The sequence below is a fragment of the Tiliqua scincoides genome, chromosome 7 (assembly GCF_035046505.1).
Source record: "Tiliqua scincoides isolate rTilSci1 chromosome 7, rTilSci1.hap2, whole genome shotgun sequence".
Classification (NCBI taxonomy): Eukaryota; Metazoa; Chordata; class Lepidosauria; order Squamata; family Scincidae; genus Tiliqua; species Tiliqua scincoides.
The window spans coordinates 15,941,202-15,956,454 of NC_089827.1; the positions used below are offsets into that span (position 1 = coordinate 15,941,202).

Genomic DNA, 15,253 nt, shown 5'->3' on the forward strand with positions numbered 1-15,253 from the left:
TGCAGTTTCCTGATAGATTCTTACTAGGGCTACCGGTTAGACATATCTGGAGAAGTAAGCACGGGGGCTGCCTTGTAGGATTATGCCTATATACAGGGGCAGTCCAAGGTGATTAACCACCTGGTCCCAAACCTACACCAATGTTGCTCCCAGCCAACTGCTGCACATAGCCCCCCATATGCATGGATGGCGGCAATTCAACCCCCACCTCCTTGAGTTGCCTCTTTCTTAGATGATCTCCTTAAAGAAAACAGGATGTGTGGGGCATGTTGGGAGTGTGTCCATGTCCTGTGCCTTTGTTTATAGTGACCACACAAGGAAGAGGGATGAGCTGGCCTTGCCCATACATTTCAAATAAGATCAGCATTCTAGCATAAAAATTCAAATGGTTGGCAACCTTCAGTCTCGAAAGACTATGGTATAAGCCTACAGCACCCGGTATTCTCTGGCGGTCTCCCATCCAAGTACTAACCAGGCCTGACCCTGCTTAGCTTCTGAGATCAGACGAGATCGGGCATGTGCAGGGTAACAATTGCTGCCAATACAACCCTGAACCAGATGGAACATTATCTTTTTTTTTTTTTTTGCTTTATTTAGGTGCTTGAGATATATGTTTTTGATCCAGTAAGACCAAGGTTCATATTTCTGGTCAGTCACATAGCTTACTGATGACCTTGGACAAGTCATACCTCGCAGGGTTGTTGTGAGGATAAAAGGGGAGACCATACATGCTGCCCTGTGTTCCTGGGAGAAATGGCAGGAAAGCAAATATGTATACTGATGATGATGACAGACTATACCTAGTCTGGTGAAATATCAAAGGAAGGTTGAAACATTTGCTTGGATTTGTTTTTTGGTCTCAAGATGGGGGGACGGGACTGACATTGGACATTGTACCGCACAGTAGTTAGGAGAACTACAGGGCATATAATGTGGATGATATGAGAAGTTATCTTACGACCCAATCCTGTACCAGGGCAGTGCCGCTCTTGCGCATGCTGGCCAGGCAATGGCCATCATGAAAGAGCCATAAAACACAGATGGTTGCAAGTGTTGGATTAGTCTTGGCAGCTGTTCACAGAAACCCTGGATGATCTGAGGGGAGTGCACGGTGGTGCGTTTTAGACGGTAAACACATATGTTTGGAGACAATCTGTAGGTGGATAAACAAAATAGCAGCACAAGATAATCTTTGCCTGCTTGATAGTTCTATTCTTGTTGGGGTTTGAAGAGGCAGTGGGTGGATAAGAAGCACCCGTGACTCAGTTGCTGTGCATAGTTTCTGAAACCATTGGGGAAGCCAGTGGCTACAAAATATCTGCATTGTGCAGCATTTGACTCTTTGCTATAGCCCTCAATAAAGAAAATGGAAGCCAATGATACTTTTGTCACTGGTTTCGTTAAGTTCTTACTGAGGAATTCCCCAGAACAGACTTTATGTAAGCAAATAGATTTTTGCATGAGTGTAAACGGACTAAGTGAGCGGCTTACTTTTAGTGCTGTCTTCTGTGGTGGTGTTGATTTTATTCATACATTTTATTCTTTTAAACCCAAATATTCTATTGGTCCATAGAGCTTCAGTGGCCTCTTCCACACACATAACAAACCACGGGTCCTCTTCACATGGTGGAGAAGTTTGAGCCCATTCATCCACCTGCACAAAATTTAACATGTGATACAGGTGATCCAATTTTGAGGTGGGAAACTTGCTCAGATTGGGTCTGTTGTGAGCAGGCCTTGGTGTAGAACACCTTGGGTACTAGACAGCTGGTGGGCCATTGTGAGATACAGGAAGCTGGACTAGATGGGGCCTGGGTCTGATCCAGATGGGCTGTTCTTATAGTCTTACCTGCCTCACACATTATTTTATGTGCATGTTGAAGAGGAAGGGTGTGGACCCTGTGCTGGCCAGGGCCATGACTGCAAAATGCCACCCTCCAAGCTGAAAAATAAAACTGGAAGTTTTTAGGCCTTCTGAGGGCCGGTGAGGTCACATGTGGCCTCCCCAGCCCCGAGTAGGCCTTCTGTGGCCCCTGGCCTGAAAAGGCCACTTCTGGTTTTCACCTTCCAGTGGGCTGAGGAAGCTGCACATTGCCTTCATGGCACTCTGAAGGCCTTCTAAGGCTCTTTAAAAGGACTAATTTTTTTAAAAAAAATGGATGGTGGGGGAGGGGTCACACTGCCGCCACCTGCTGGGTGGTGCCCGAGGGCATTTGCCCCTCTGACCCCCAAGGTGTGCCATTATGTGAGCCTGATTGCCCAACACGCTAGCCTAATGAGGATATGAACCAAGCCAATGTGTCCCATCATCTCTCAACAATCTCGTCTGATCTTGGAAGCTAAGCAGGGTCAGGTCTGGTTAGTACTTGGATGGGAGACCGCCTGGGAATACTGGGTGCTGTAGGCTTATACCATAGTCTTTCGAGACTGAAGGTTGCCAGCCATCTCTCAACACAAGCAGAAAAAGAAAACATTCATGGCAATAGCCTGCCACTTACTATCTGTTTGTAAGATGTGAATAAAATAGGCGAGATGGAAAGGTGGCTTGGGCATATTTAGCTTTTTAATGGCCTAAAGGCAGATAAGGGAAATGTTAGGTGAATTGATTCTAACTGCTGCTATACACTCTTGTCACACTGTAACAACTCTGACCAGTTCTATTACTCAGTGACATAAAAAGCCCTGGACGATGTGAGATGATCCGGCACTGTAGGTGCCCCCCTGCCAGCATTCACCTCTTATTCCAAACTGCACCATGGCGCTTCTGGGCACCGTGGCAAACTCACAGGGATGCTGTGGGATGTCCCCGGCGGCCTCCCCTTACTAGCTCTCCTGGTGCCTCCATCTTGGATTGCACAAATTATTGTAAGATCGCACATGATGCTTGCAAGCTCTCACGTGATCTGGTGGCACCACAGCAATAGGGCACCACAGAGGAAGAGTGTCATTACCATAGTAAGTTTGGGGACAGCTGTCTTAGAGCCCAATCCTGTGCTTGGTGGCATGGCTCTGAGTCACTGTTGCAAACGTGCTGTAAGGCACTTTTGCCAGCCTCACCGCCAGGCTCCCGCCAAAGCTAGCCCAGCGTCGGCCAGTGCTGGGCTAGCGCAGGGCAGGAGCCCAGCTTCCGTGACTGCCCAGCTGCAGCTTCTCCTGGACTGCCAAGCTGTGGCATGGTGGGCGGAGGCGTTCCAGGGAGGGGAGGGGAGGGGAGAGGCTGTCAGGGTGCAGAGAGAGGGTGGAGGAGGCATGCTGGGTGGTGTGCTGGGGAAGGGAGGGAGCTGGGTCCATGGAGCTCTGCTGTGCAGGATCCAGGGCACTCGCGTCGGGCGCGGAGCTCTACATGAGTGCCTTTACCTTACTCGGCAGTAAAGTGAGTAGCCCCATTGCGGGGCTGCTTACCTTCCCCGGGGGAAGGGGACAAAAGTCCCCTTCTCTTGAGGTACCTCTTGCGGGAACAAGGGGGGCACAGGATCCGGCGGTAGCCCTTCTCGTTGCCTGGGCGCCCCGCGCAGCTCAGGATTGGGCTGTCCAGTACTGATGGGAGAGAAGCTGTAATGCAGGCTTTTCTTGTGTGGCTCTCAGCCACACAAGAATGTGAAAAAGCAGTTCTGTGGTTGTAGTTCTGTGGTTTCTCCCATGTCTTTGAAGTCACCTTTCCTGGAATGTAACCACTGTGTCACATCTCTGAATGCAACTCCTTCCAATTCACTAATGTTCAATTCGTGTTGTTGTTGAACTAAACTACCTCCTGTCATTGATGCTGTGCTGCCACTTCTGACCTTGTGATGGTCTAGCCAATTTTGGAATCTGAGTCTGTATTCTTATTTGTCACAACAAATGTGGACTAGTCCTAAAACAAAGTAGTATGTGCTTTTTGTTGTTGCCGCAACACTGAGAAGTGTTCAGAGGCCAAAGTGACTTTTTGGCACTATTCACCCTTTTGAATTCTTATAAGAATTAGATTCCCCCTCCCCATGTGCGCACACATATTCCTCTTGAAAAACTGACTCTTTAATTCACTAGTAAGCCTTAGCATTCGCTGACTGGTGCTGTGCAAAAGATTTATGATTCAGAAGGTGCATTCTCTTTTTTTGTAGTTTAGGAAGAACAGTCATATTCATTATGGGGGTGTGGGTTGAAAATAACACCTCCAGAAGATGTTCTTAATTAATAAAGATCTCCCAGCATGGTGTTAAATTATTCATCTCACTTTTTATATTTTAAAAGTCATTCCAACTGGGATAATACTAGGAAATGTGCTTACCACTAAGTTTGGCACCACAGTTAAAATGCACCGTCAAACTGATTGCTTCTTATTGTTAGTGTACACTTTTCCATTTGCAACTTGGCATTTCAGCACCATGTGATTAAATCCTCTCATCTCTCCCCCCTGCAGAAAACCAAGAAAACACAAGAGTATCAAACATTACAGAAGGGGGGGGGGGAGAAAAGAAAAATACAACCAAAGAAAGCAAAAATCCGTCTAAAAATACAGCTGCTTATATCCGTGAAATAAAACTACCACCAGTTTTCATCTGTTTGTATCACAGTTCACATTTTTCATGCAGGCCCTTGAAGTTTGAAAGCATTTCCTGCAGACAAAGTTTATTGTTGCCTTGGACTATCAGTCAATCAGTGTGCTAACTTGTGTTTTCATTGAGATTAAAACAACAGGCCTTGTTGACGAACAACAGACGAACAGGCCTTGCTGAGGGAGAGTCAGCATGGCTTCTGTAAGGGTAAGTCTTGCCTCACGAACCTTATAGAATTCTTTGAAAAGGTCAACAGGCATGTGGATGCGGGAGAACCCGTGGACATTATATATCTGGACTTTCAGAAGGCATTTGACACGGTCCCTCACCAAAGGCTACTGAAAAAACTCCACAGTCAGGGAATTAGAGGACAGGTCCTCTCGTGGATTGAGAACTGGTTGGAGGCCAGGAAGCAGAGAGTGGGTGTCAATGGGCAATTTTCACACTGGAGAGAGGTGAAAAGCGGTGTGCCCCAAGGATCTGTCCTGGGACCGGTGCTTTTCAACCTCTTCATAAATGACCTGGAGACAGGGTTGAGCAGTGAAGTGGCTAAGTTTGCAGACGACACCAAACTTTTCCGAGTGGTGAAGACCAGAAGTGATTGTGAGGAGCTCCAGAAGGATCTCTCCAGACTGGCAGAATGGGCAGCAAAATGGCAGATGCGCTTCAATGTCAGTAAGTGTAAAGTCATGCACATTGGGGCAAAAAATCAAAACTTTAGATATAGGCTGATGGGTTCTGAGCTGTCTGTGACAGATCAGGAGAGAGATCTTGGGGTGGTGGTGGACAGGTCGATGAAAGTGTCGACCCAATGTGCGGCGGCAGTGAAGAAGGCCAATTCTATGCTTGGGATCATTAGGAAGGGTATTGAGAACAAAACGGCTAATATTATAATGCCGTTGTACAAATCGATGGTAAGGCCACACCTGGAGTATTGTGTCCAGTTCTGGTCGCCGCATCTCAAAAAAGACATAGTGGAAATGGAAAAGGTGCAAAAGAGAGCGACTAAGCTGATTACGGGGCTGGGGCACCTTCCTTATGAGGAAAGGCTACGGCGTTTGGGCCTCTTCAGCCTAGAAAAGAGACGCTTGAGGGGGGACATGATTGAGACATACAAAATTATGCAGGGGATGGACAGAGTGGATAGGGAGATGCTCTTTACACTCTCACATAATACCAGAACCAGGGGACATCCACTAAAATTGAGTGTTGGGCGGGTTAGGACAGACAAAAGAAAATATTTCTTTACTCAGCGCGTGGTTAGTCTGTGGAACTCCTTGCCACAGGATGTGGTGCTGGCGTCTAGCCTAGACGCCTTTAAAAGGGGATTGGATGAGTTTCTGGAGGAAAAATCCATTATGGGGTACAAGCCATGATGTGTATGCGCAACCTCCTGATTTTAGGAATGGGTTAAGTCAGAATGCCAGATGTAGGGGAGAGCACCAGGACGAGGTCTCTTGTTATCTGGTGTGCTCCCTGGGGCATTTGGTGGGCCGCTGTGAGATACAGGAAGCTGGACTAGATGGGCCTATGGCCTGATCCAGTGGGGCTGTTCTTATGTTCTTATGTTCTAACATTGTGGTTATACTGCTACATTGCAGGGCATCTCTTATGAATTAAATTCACAAAGATAATCTATGGAAGATGAGACACTTAGCAGACATTCCAACCAGGAGGGGGTGAGGTTGAGCTCCATATAATCAAAATCATATTAGCTGAGAGCCACTGATCAGAACAGAAGGCTGTGGGACTTCTGTGTGTCACCCTCTTCTAAGGTCTTGTAAATTTAGGCTCCTCACCTTGGTTTTATCTCCTGATCTTGTCTGATCTCGGAAGCTAAGCAGGGTCAGGCCTGGTTAGTACTTGGATGGGAGACTGCCTGGGAATACCGGGTGCTGTAGGCTGATACCATAGCCTTTCGAGACTGAAGGTTGCCAACCACCATTTGCAAGTGCAGGTCTTCCTCAATAGGTAATTAAGCTTAACTGCCTAGTGGCCAGGCCCCTGGACAGTTTTTTCAACAGAGACTGCTTTGCTGGAATGTCTTCCCCATACAACCCAGTGGTGTCACTAAGGCAGAGCCTTAGTACATGGCCCCCTGCAGGGGAGTGGTGGTTTTCCACCATCTCCACTGTGATAGCCCTCACCACCTTACTCACATAGCAAATGCTGCTTCCCTCCTGCCCACCCTCGGCTTCATACAACTCCAGATGGAGCCATTTTTGGAGAGGAGGGCTGCGCATGCACTGGGGAGGGGGAGTGACAGCCCAGGCATGGAAGGTGTCACACTGCTCCATGACATCCTCTGGCCTCAGGTGCCACCAGGGTCTGGCAACACAACTGTAACTACCCAAGCATGGATGCTGTGTTCACCCTGTTGTATCACATGTCCCTTTAAGAAATTAATTGCAACTGAGGTGCAATTTTGTAACTGTTACCCTGCATATGCCCGATCTCGTCTGATCTCGGAAGCTAAGCAAGGTCAGGCCTGGTTAGTACTTGGAAGGGAGACCGCTTGGGAATACCAGGTGCTGTAGGCTTATACCATAGTCTTTCGAGACTGAAGGTTGCCAACCATGTGTACTTCTACAAGAACATACCTTAACTCAGCCAAATCCAGGAAACTTCCAGGATTTGGAGGTGGGGGAGGATTGTTCTGTTTTCTTTTACATTTTTAAAATCAATTTGGTGCAGAAGGAATTAATTTTTTCTGTGTAGCCTCCACTTTTTTGTTTTTGTATTTGAGTTTTTTAAAAATGTTATTTCCAATTGGCAGGAATTAGTCACAGAAACAGAGCCTGTGACCAAAACATGGAAGAAAGAAGTTCATAACTTTCTGGAAATGACTTTTGCATGATAGTGGGTTTTTGGTTGTGTCGATACACAATTAAGGAAGATTTGTTTGGCTCACCTAGATTTATTTTTGTCCATACCTCTTCTCAACAAACAGCTGCAGGCATTCCACCATGAAACTTTACCATTATATATTTAATTATGTGTTGGAACAACTTATTAAACAAGTAGTCAAATTGCTTCATAAGTTTAATTTCCCCCTAAATGTCCCTTGAGATCCATTTCTTCTTCTCTATAAAAAATGATGAGTTCTCCCCTCTCCGTTGCAGAGTAGCATAAAGCTTAATTAAACCTCAACTACATTTTTAGCAAAGCTGGAATGTAACTTTAATGATTAAATTATGAGCAATATAAACAAAGGTGATCGCATAATTGGAAAGAGAATACTTTAAAATATGGGTCTTCTTGTCCGTCTGTCCCTCACCCGGTAATTACGAACAATAAGTTGTTTTCAGAAGATCTAAACTGTTCTTTATTTGTTCATGTAAAGGAAGATTTCAGAGGACTGACCATGAATGAACATTATGAGCAGCTGAAAGTAATATCTGCTCACTAATTATAGTAATAAAGAAATACAGTTTAACTACATCTGAGAATGTTGAAATTGTTAACCTTCTGTATCAGGCAGATGTAGTCACTATCCCAAAATGCTCTGCATGCATAATTCAGAATTATTTGCAGACACTGATAATGATCTGAAATGATGTTAAGGACACAACCCATTTTGAAATGAAAGCAACTGATAAATTTGCATGGCTTTCCAAGTGGAAAGGATTTTTTTTTTTTAGGTGTCCTGCATCTCATAATAACTATCATGGGGAAAAACTAACAGCCCAGTTCCCAGACAGTGATATAGCGGAACCAGCTTGGCTTCTGCTACATTCTGTGGGGGCTTTTGGCTGTTGATCACTGGCGCAAGTCCACATTGCCAGTGGCAACCCTGGGTGATGTCACGCCCAGTGCCACAACCGTAGAGTGTGCCCCACCAAGCTGGCACTCCTCCCCCAAGACTGGCACCCCTCCTTCGCTTACCTGGGTGCTCTGGATCCCCATGTGAAACAGAAGTACTGTTTCAGTTTTCCAGAGGTATTGTTTTAGGGTCCTTTGGGGGGCCCTCCGGAGGCTCAGAAGGCTTTCTGAGTGCTCCAGGATACCCCGCTATGCCTTGTCACTGGTACCACATTGCTTGCTGCCTCTAAAGCCAGGGACACCACTGTACATTGCTCCATGCAGGTAGATCAGGCTGCTGTGAGATACAGGAAGCTGGACTAGATGGGCCTATGGCCTGATCCAGTGGGGCTGTTCTTGTGTTCTTATGTTCTTATCAGGCCTGGGAAAGGGCTCAGGATTTGGTGTGCCCTGCCTCTGCTGATCCTGCACCCCCCCTGTGCCTGATCCTCCCTCCTCTCCACCCCATCACCACTCTGTTCAGCCCACCCTCTCCCTGTTCAGGCCACCCCTCTCCACCTCTCTCCAACCCCCTGCTCAGGCTTACCTGCCCTGGTGGGTGTCCGTAGGTCTGCTGGGACATGGGAGGCCGCTCCGGTCACCCCCACTAGTGGGCCTGCAGCATGCATCTGTGGAGGCTTCTTTGCGACAGCCATAAATCAGCTTCCACTGATGCAACGCTAGCTAAGCTGGTGGGGGAGTGGGTTAAGATCAGGGCACACAACACTTTCATAAGTAGGAAAAAGCTTTTGGGAAGAGATGCTTCCCTGGAGCATTAGCACATGTGCCTTAATGTGACTATGATTTGCAAAGTGTATTTGCAGTGCTGTTTTCCACCCTCACCACCAATGAAACATAAGGTACACACATGACAAATGCCGACAGTAGGCATTAAGAATAATGCATATATAGATATAGTTTATATTTTTCCTTTCTATGTCACATAACCATGGAGTTCCTTGCTGCCAGAAGACAAGAAAGGGATGTTAGGGATAGCATGAAGTTGCATGTATGGATGAACTACATGTTATGAGAGCCACAGGACTACCACAGAAAGTGGCACACTCTTGTTAAATTTCCCCACATTGTAATGTGTAATAAAAGCCGATCCATGACCTGAGGTCATAGACAGAAGGTATCCCTAGCCCTACTCGTCACGTGGGTAGCCTATGATGTCACTGTTATGATGTTAGGACATGGGAGGTCATTAACAAGAGGATTAAACATGACATGGTGCTGCCATTTTTGGTGGTAGACCTATGTTGCCTTTAAAGTATAATTCTGCACTAATATAACTGTCAGCGGAAGGCCATTCTGTTGGGACTGCGAGGCCATCAGAGCAAAAGGCTGGCAACCATGTGCGTGCATGCCACAGGAGAACTCAGTCACCACTGGTGTGGGAGGTAGGCTGTGGGGAAGGAGGGAAAGAATTGATAGAAGGTGACAGAATGACCAGGGTAATATGCCATTAGGGCAAATGCTTAAAAGCTTAAAAGCCACACTATTTTCATTTAGGGGAAAGCTTAAAAATTAAAAACTGCTCTGCTGAATTGGCAGCTCTGCTAAATGTCAGTGTTGCTACTAGCAAGAGATAAATTTTAGAAGAAAAATACATATTTTAGACAAGGCTATTCCCTTTGAAAGTAAGGAGGAGGCGAGAAGATAAGAGGAAGAAATAGAAAATGCCAGGGAAACTTCTGCCTTTGAAGGCTCTCTGTTTGAATAGCAAATTAAAACAGATAACAACGAACAGATGGGCATTATTTGGCAGAAGAATACTCATCTTAGCAAAGACAGTCTACAGTTTTAAAATGGTTATTCTTTCATGCTTTTTAGAGCAAAGGACAGTGTCATTGTCCTAGCTAGAAGCCTTTCATTAAAACACTGGAAGAATTATTTTAGAAGCTGTTTGCTATTTTCACAGAAGTCTCACAGAAGTGCCAAGGACATCACCATGTTTGCCTGCCAGTTATTCTTCCAAGCTTTAAAACAGTCTTTGTCCTTAAAGTGTAACCAACATATATAGAAATATGGTAGCCATTAGAAGTAAGTTTTAACTGCTTGATTTTATTAAAGGTCTGACTAAAGCACAGAAACACACAGAATAGTAAAGAGCTACTTGATTTTATTATTAAAGATGTTTGAGCCTCAGAGTCTGAAATGTAACTCAGATAAGCACAGTTTCGGGCAAACAACCTCAGCAGAGGCAGATGTCTTGGCAAAAGCATTCGCTAAGCCTGTATCTCTGTAGCTTGTGACTCAAAGATAGATAACACTCCTTCTTGGCAGAAATATATGGCCAGCCAGACTGGGAAAACACACACATATGCAACATTTTCAGCCACACTAGCCGCTGTTCCAGAACCACCATTCAGAGCGCGATACCATAGTCTTTCGAGACTGAAGGTTGCCAACTACCAACTACCATGCAACATTGTGGAAAGAAACGTTTTCGTATTATCAGTTGGCAGGCTGAAATAGGTTTAGCTAGCTGGACACAGACACCTGCAGAGACAAGTTTAGAAAAAGAATACATTTAATTAGATAAGCAAGAACATTCTTGAGAAAGCCTTGTTTGAGTTGCAACTGAAATGGAGAACATATAATGTGTTTAAAGGTAAATGTGTTTAAAGGTAAAAACTATGTGCAGTGAAAGTTTGGCTTGTTTTATGTTAAAATATATGAAAAATCAGAAGAAGCTGGCTAAAGCCTTAGCCAGCCACAAAGAAATCTTAGGCAACCACTAAAGGGAAGAGGTCACTTCTTGGCAAAGATACTCACCACTATACCCCTTAATAGGTAACTGGTCACAATAGTCAAATAGAATTAAGGCATAGAGAAAACTGTTAAAAGCAAGTTTAAAGGACCTTGCTTAACAGAGGTTGGCAGAGAGCCCCACAGTGTTTTGCTGAGAAGAGGAGAAGGAATGCAGGAGAGATATGACAGGTGGCTCTAGCAAGGCCATCCTAATCAGGAAAGGAGATGTATGCCAAGAAATAGGTCTGAAGTCCTGCCAGGAAGGTCAGTTCTGAATAAAATAAGGTTATAGCACACTCTACTGGTTCTTGAAAACTTTGTATTCAATATGCATAATTGTTAATTTTACCTTATTTGGAAACCTGTAACTTGAAGCTCACCTATCAAGTGTCGCTAAGGCTATCTACAGCCTATTAAGAGTTAGCCCCATCTATGACGTCAAACTTCAGGCAATGGGAAGTTCAAATCTTCAGACAAAGGACCCAAAATGTTATAAAGGGTCTGGTTAAGCTTGATACTCGCTCTCAATGCTTTGGACAGGAGTCCCATGAGATGCCCGTTGCTAGCAACGAAATAGAAGCTTGCAGACGATCACCCTTGACTACTGAGTCTTGCTTTTGAACCTTGCAACACCTTGCAACAGAATCAGGGAGAGAAGGATCAGGGTGAAGAGGGGGAGGATCAAATTGGGGATTGTGGGGTATGATGGGGAGGGCAAGGGGTGGATATCAGCAGCATTGGAACTAACGTTATTCTATGCCTCTTGCTCAGCCTTGACTCACACCCCCCCCCCCCGGATCTACTCAGACTTGTGCCAACTAGAGAGCTGGCACAGGTAAGAATAAACCCAGTGGGGACCGTGGTGGAGTAGATAAGTAAGAATTACATCTCAGTTATGCCATAGTCCCAACTGGTCTTCGGATTGCAGTGGAGGCTGCATCAGTGTTCCCGCACCCTGAAAGCCAGCCAGGGTAGGACTGGGCCATAACTTATATAAAGTAATACAACTAACTTATCAGTGCACAGTACAATGTGGTTTTGCGTTAAGAAAGTTCCTTCTTGACAGCACTGTTCTCCCTTCCCCCTGGTTTGACCTCATCTTGCAATCTCTTTTTTTAACATCTGATCACTCTGCTCGTTCCATCCGTTTTGTTCCATGAGCTGGTTTTTCATGTTTTAGTGCCCCGGAGGCCTTGTACTGGCAGGGGCATGTCAACCCCTTTGGCAGTCATTGGCCTCACTGTTCTAGCGTCACAGAAAGCACTGGGTAGCAGCTGAATACTTACAAGGAGGTCACTGGAGGTCTGATTAGAATTTGAATTCCAAGCTCTACGAACAACTAAATGAAACTATTCCACAGGCTTTGGGACATACTGTATGTTGGTGGCAATAACTTAGAAGAGCTTTACATGATATTGGACAGAGAACATTTACGTTGTGTGGTGTTACAAATAAGTTTCTGGTTATTCACGTGTCATCAGTCTTGAAGTTATATTTGTCTTCTTGGAAATGCTAAATGAAAATTGCTCAACTTTTCTCTGTAGGTGTTAATTTGCATTTTGGAAGTTGCCCTTCAGTAAAAAGTTCAGTGTTCTTTCTTTTACGTATGACTTTGACATTTATTCTTGGCAAGGTAAATAGCAGTGTGTGCCTCTCATTTTGTTTTACAATTTCAACTGTGAAGGAACAGGACACAGTCAGAAATGACCTGACCTTTTGGTAAAATACTTACAGCGACTTGGTGCTCTCACAAGCTGATCTTCATGCTTCTCAACATGAATTCTAAGGGTGACGGTTGACGTTACCGGCAAAGAAACAATGCCCCGTCCCTTTTCAAAAGGGCTTCTATTACATTAATTTTCATATTGAGCAGAGTGGCAGTCAAATTGAAAACACATGGGCCCTTGGGATAAAGCTACCTGGCATATTTTATGGAGGCATAATGTTAACTTGAAATTTCAGTGAACATGGCATGACTTTCCTACTGAAGTAATTTTTAGTTTGAGCCCAGCACAGGAAGTTCTATGGGACCTACCTCTCCCTAAACAATGCCTCTAGAATAATAATTAAAATTATTTTGATTTCGCTGTGGAATGAGAAGGATCGAGGGATACAGACTCCCTCTGTAATAGGCCTCGCTGCAGGAAAGCAGAATGTTTTTAAACATGTTTAACAGACTAGCTTAAATCTACCCATGCATCCCAGGCATGGTGTATACATCAGGATTCCCCATCCCTTCACCTACTTCTATTTCATTTTCTGTTCTTTTCTCTCCAAAGTGTCTCCAAAGGTGCTCCAATGGTGCGTGGCACTTACCTTGTAGAAATTGGCATTCTGGAATCACATCACCCTGCCCTTCCACCCTAACACATTGCTTCTAATGCAATAGGCCCGCTTCTGAACCACCTCCATTCAGCAATCTTTGGCCCTCTCTGGGTGCAGTTGCTTTGTGTTCTTGCTGGCAAGTGGCAAAACTCATTGATTGTTGGTGAGAGTGCAAGGTGGCTGGGCCCAGAGAGGGCTGCAGATTGCCAAATGGAGGTTCAGGTGATGTGGTCTACCCCCTCCCCCTTCTGAGGTTCACAGCTGGTGTAGCCTGTGCCAGATACCCTCCCATAGTGATGGCAGCAACTGTTACCCTGCATATGCCCAATCTTTTCTGATCTCGGAAGCTAAGCAGGGTCAGGCCTGGTTAGTACTTGGATGGGAGACCGCCTGGGAATACCGGGTGCTGTAGGCTTATACCATAGTCTTTCGAGACTGAAGGTTGCCAACGAACCATCTCCATCTCACTGTTTTCATTGCCCTTGATCTACACTGGACCTGTACAATTTGTGATCCACCAAGCCAAGCACAGCCTATTTGCCAAATACAGGCATATGCCACTTAACAACCATTTGCTTAACAACAGACCGCATATATGACGTTGGTCAAAGCACAATAAAGATGCTGTTAATGAATCGCATCTCCCATAGCCTGCAGCAGAGTGCCTGTTTACACAACAGAGAGGCTCTTAAAGCAAAGAAGAGGCAATTTATCTCCAGTAGCCTGTGCAGCCAGCTAGTGTCTGGCAGGGAGCGTCTGTTTACACAACAAAGGCAATAGAGTGGACTGAATGTTTACTTAATGACCTAATTGCATAACAACAGGGATTGAAGACCGCATTCCCATCGTTAAGTGGCACACACCTATATATCATTTTGGCAGTCCCAGCAGATAGGAGGTTACGAGGCCCTCAGCAGCTAGCATTTGCGGAATGGCTAGGGGAATGCATTTGGCCTTTGTATGTTTAGCAGACTTGGAGCCTAGTCCTAAGCATGTCTTCTCAGAAGTAAGTCGATGTGTCTTACTCCCAGGTAAGTGTGGATAGGATTGCAGCCCTAATGTACAGCAACATAAATGAACAAGAATTGAATCAAAGTAGAAGGACTAGATACAGTAATACATTAGTGAGGAACTGATTGTGTGCTGGTGGTTTGGGTCGTTTGAGAAGAACTAAACTTTGAAAAGTTTTGAAATCCCCCTTCTTTTAAAATAAAACCAGTTTGTGACAGTGCTGGTGGAAGGTTATCAGGCTGGATTGGCCATAAAGTGCACCTATTTGAGCATTCTGTGTGTTTAGTGCGTTGCTGTGAACTCACAACTTCAAAAGTCCCCCCATCACCCAAAAATCTGAATTTTTCCGAAATTCTTCTTTTGAAAGTGGAGAGATGAAACTATTTTTCTCCAATTTTTTTTTTCAGAGTTTTAGGGTCACATTTTATATCCCCAGAACATATTATGTTCCCCCAGGGCAAAATCACTATTTTAGGGAAATTTAGACACTGGAGTTCTTTGCAGGGTGTTCCCCACCCCGTAATAAAAAAATGGCATATTGTTTATGGTGAAGGATTAGACTTTGTAATCCACTTTCATTGGAGCCCTTCAGTGACAGACAGACAGACAGTTTTACAAACTTCTTTGTTTCTCCATACAGTATCTTTACTGTACTCTGTACGATAAGCAAGCCCCTTTAAGTATATAGAAACCACAGTCTTGTCTGTGGGTTATCTAGTTTCGTTTACAAACTAATAAGCTCTCAACCGCCTGGTTTGCTATTCATCTAAAGATGGCGATGATACTGACAGACTCAGATTTTTGATCCAGCAACCAAGTTGCTG

The 15,253-nt window shown here is 45.0% G+C and overlaps 3 pseudogenes; 2 read left to right on the plus strand and 1 right to left on the minus strand.

Moving 5' to 3' along the window:
- Positions 1-423: 423 nt before the first annotated feature.
- Positions 424-543, minus strand: LOC136658044 (5S ribosomal RNA; annotated as a pseudogene).
- Positions 544-6,958: 6,415 nt separating this feature from the next.
- On the plus strand, positions 6,959-7,075 carry LOC136658088 (5S ribosomal RNA; annotated as a pseudogene).
- A 6,638-nt stretch (positions 7,076-13,713) lies between these two features.
- On the plus strand, positions 13,714-13,833 carry LOC136657704 (5S ribosomal RNA; annotated as a pseudogene).
- Positions 13,834-15,253: the final 1,420 nt, after the last annotated feature.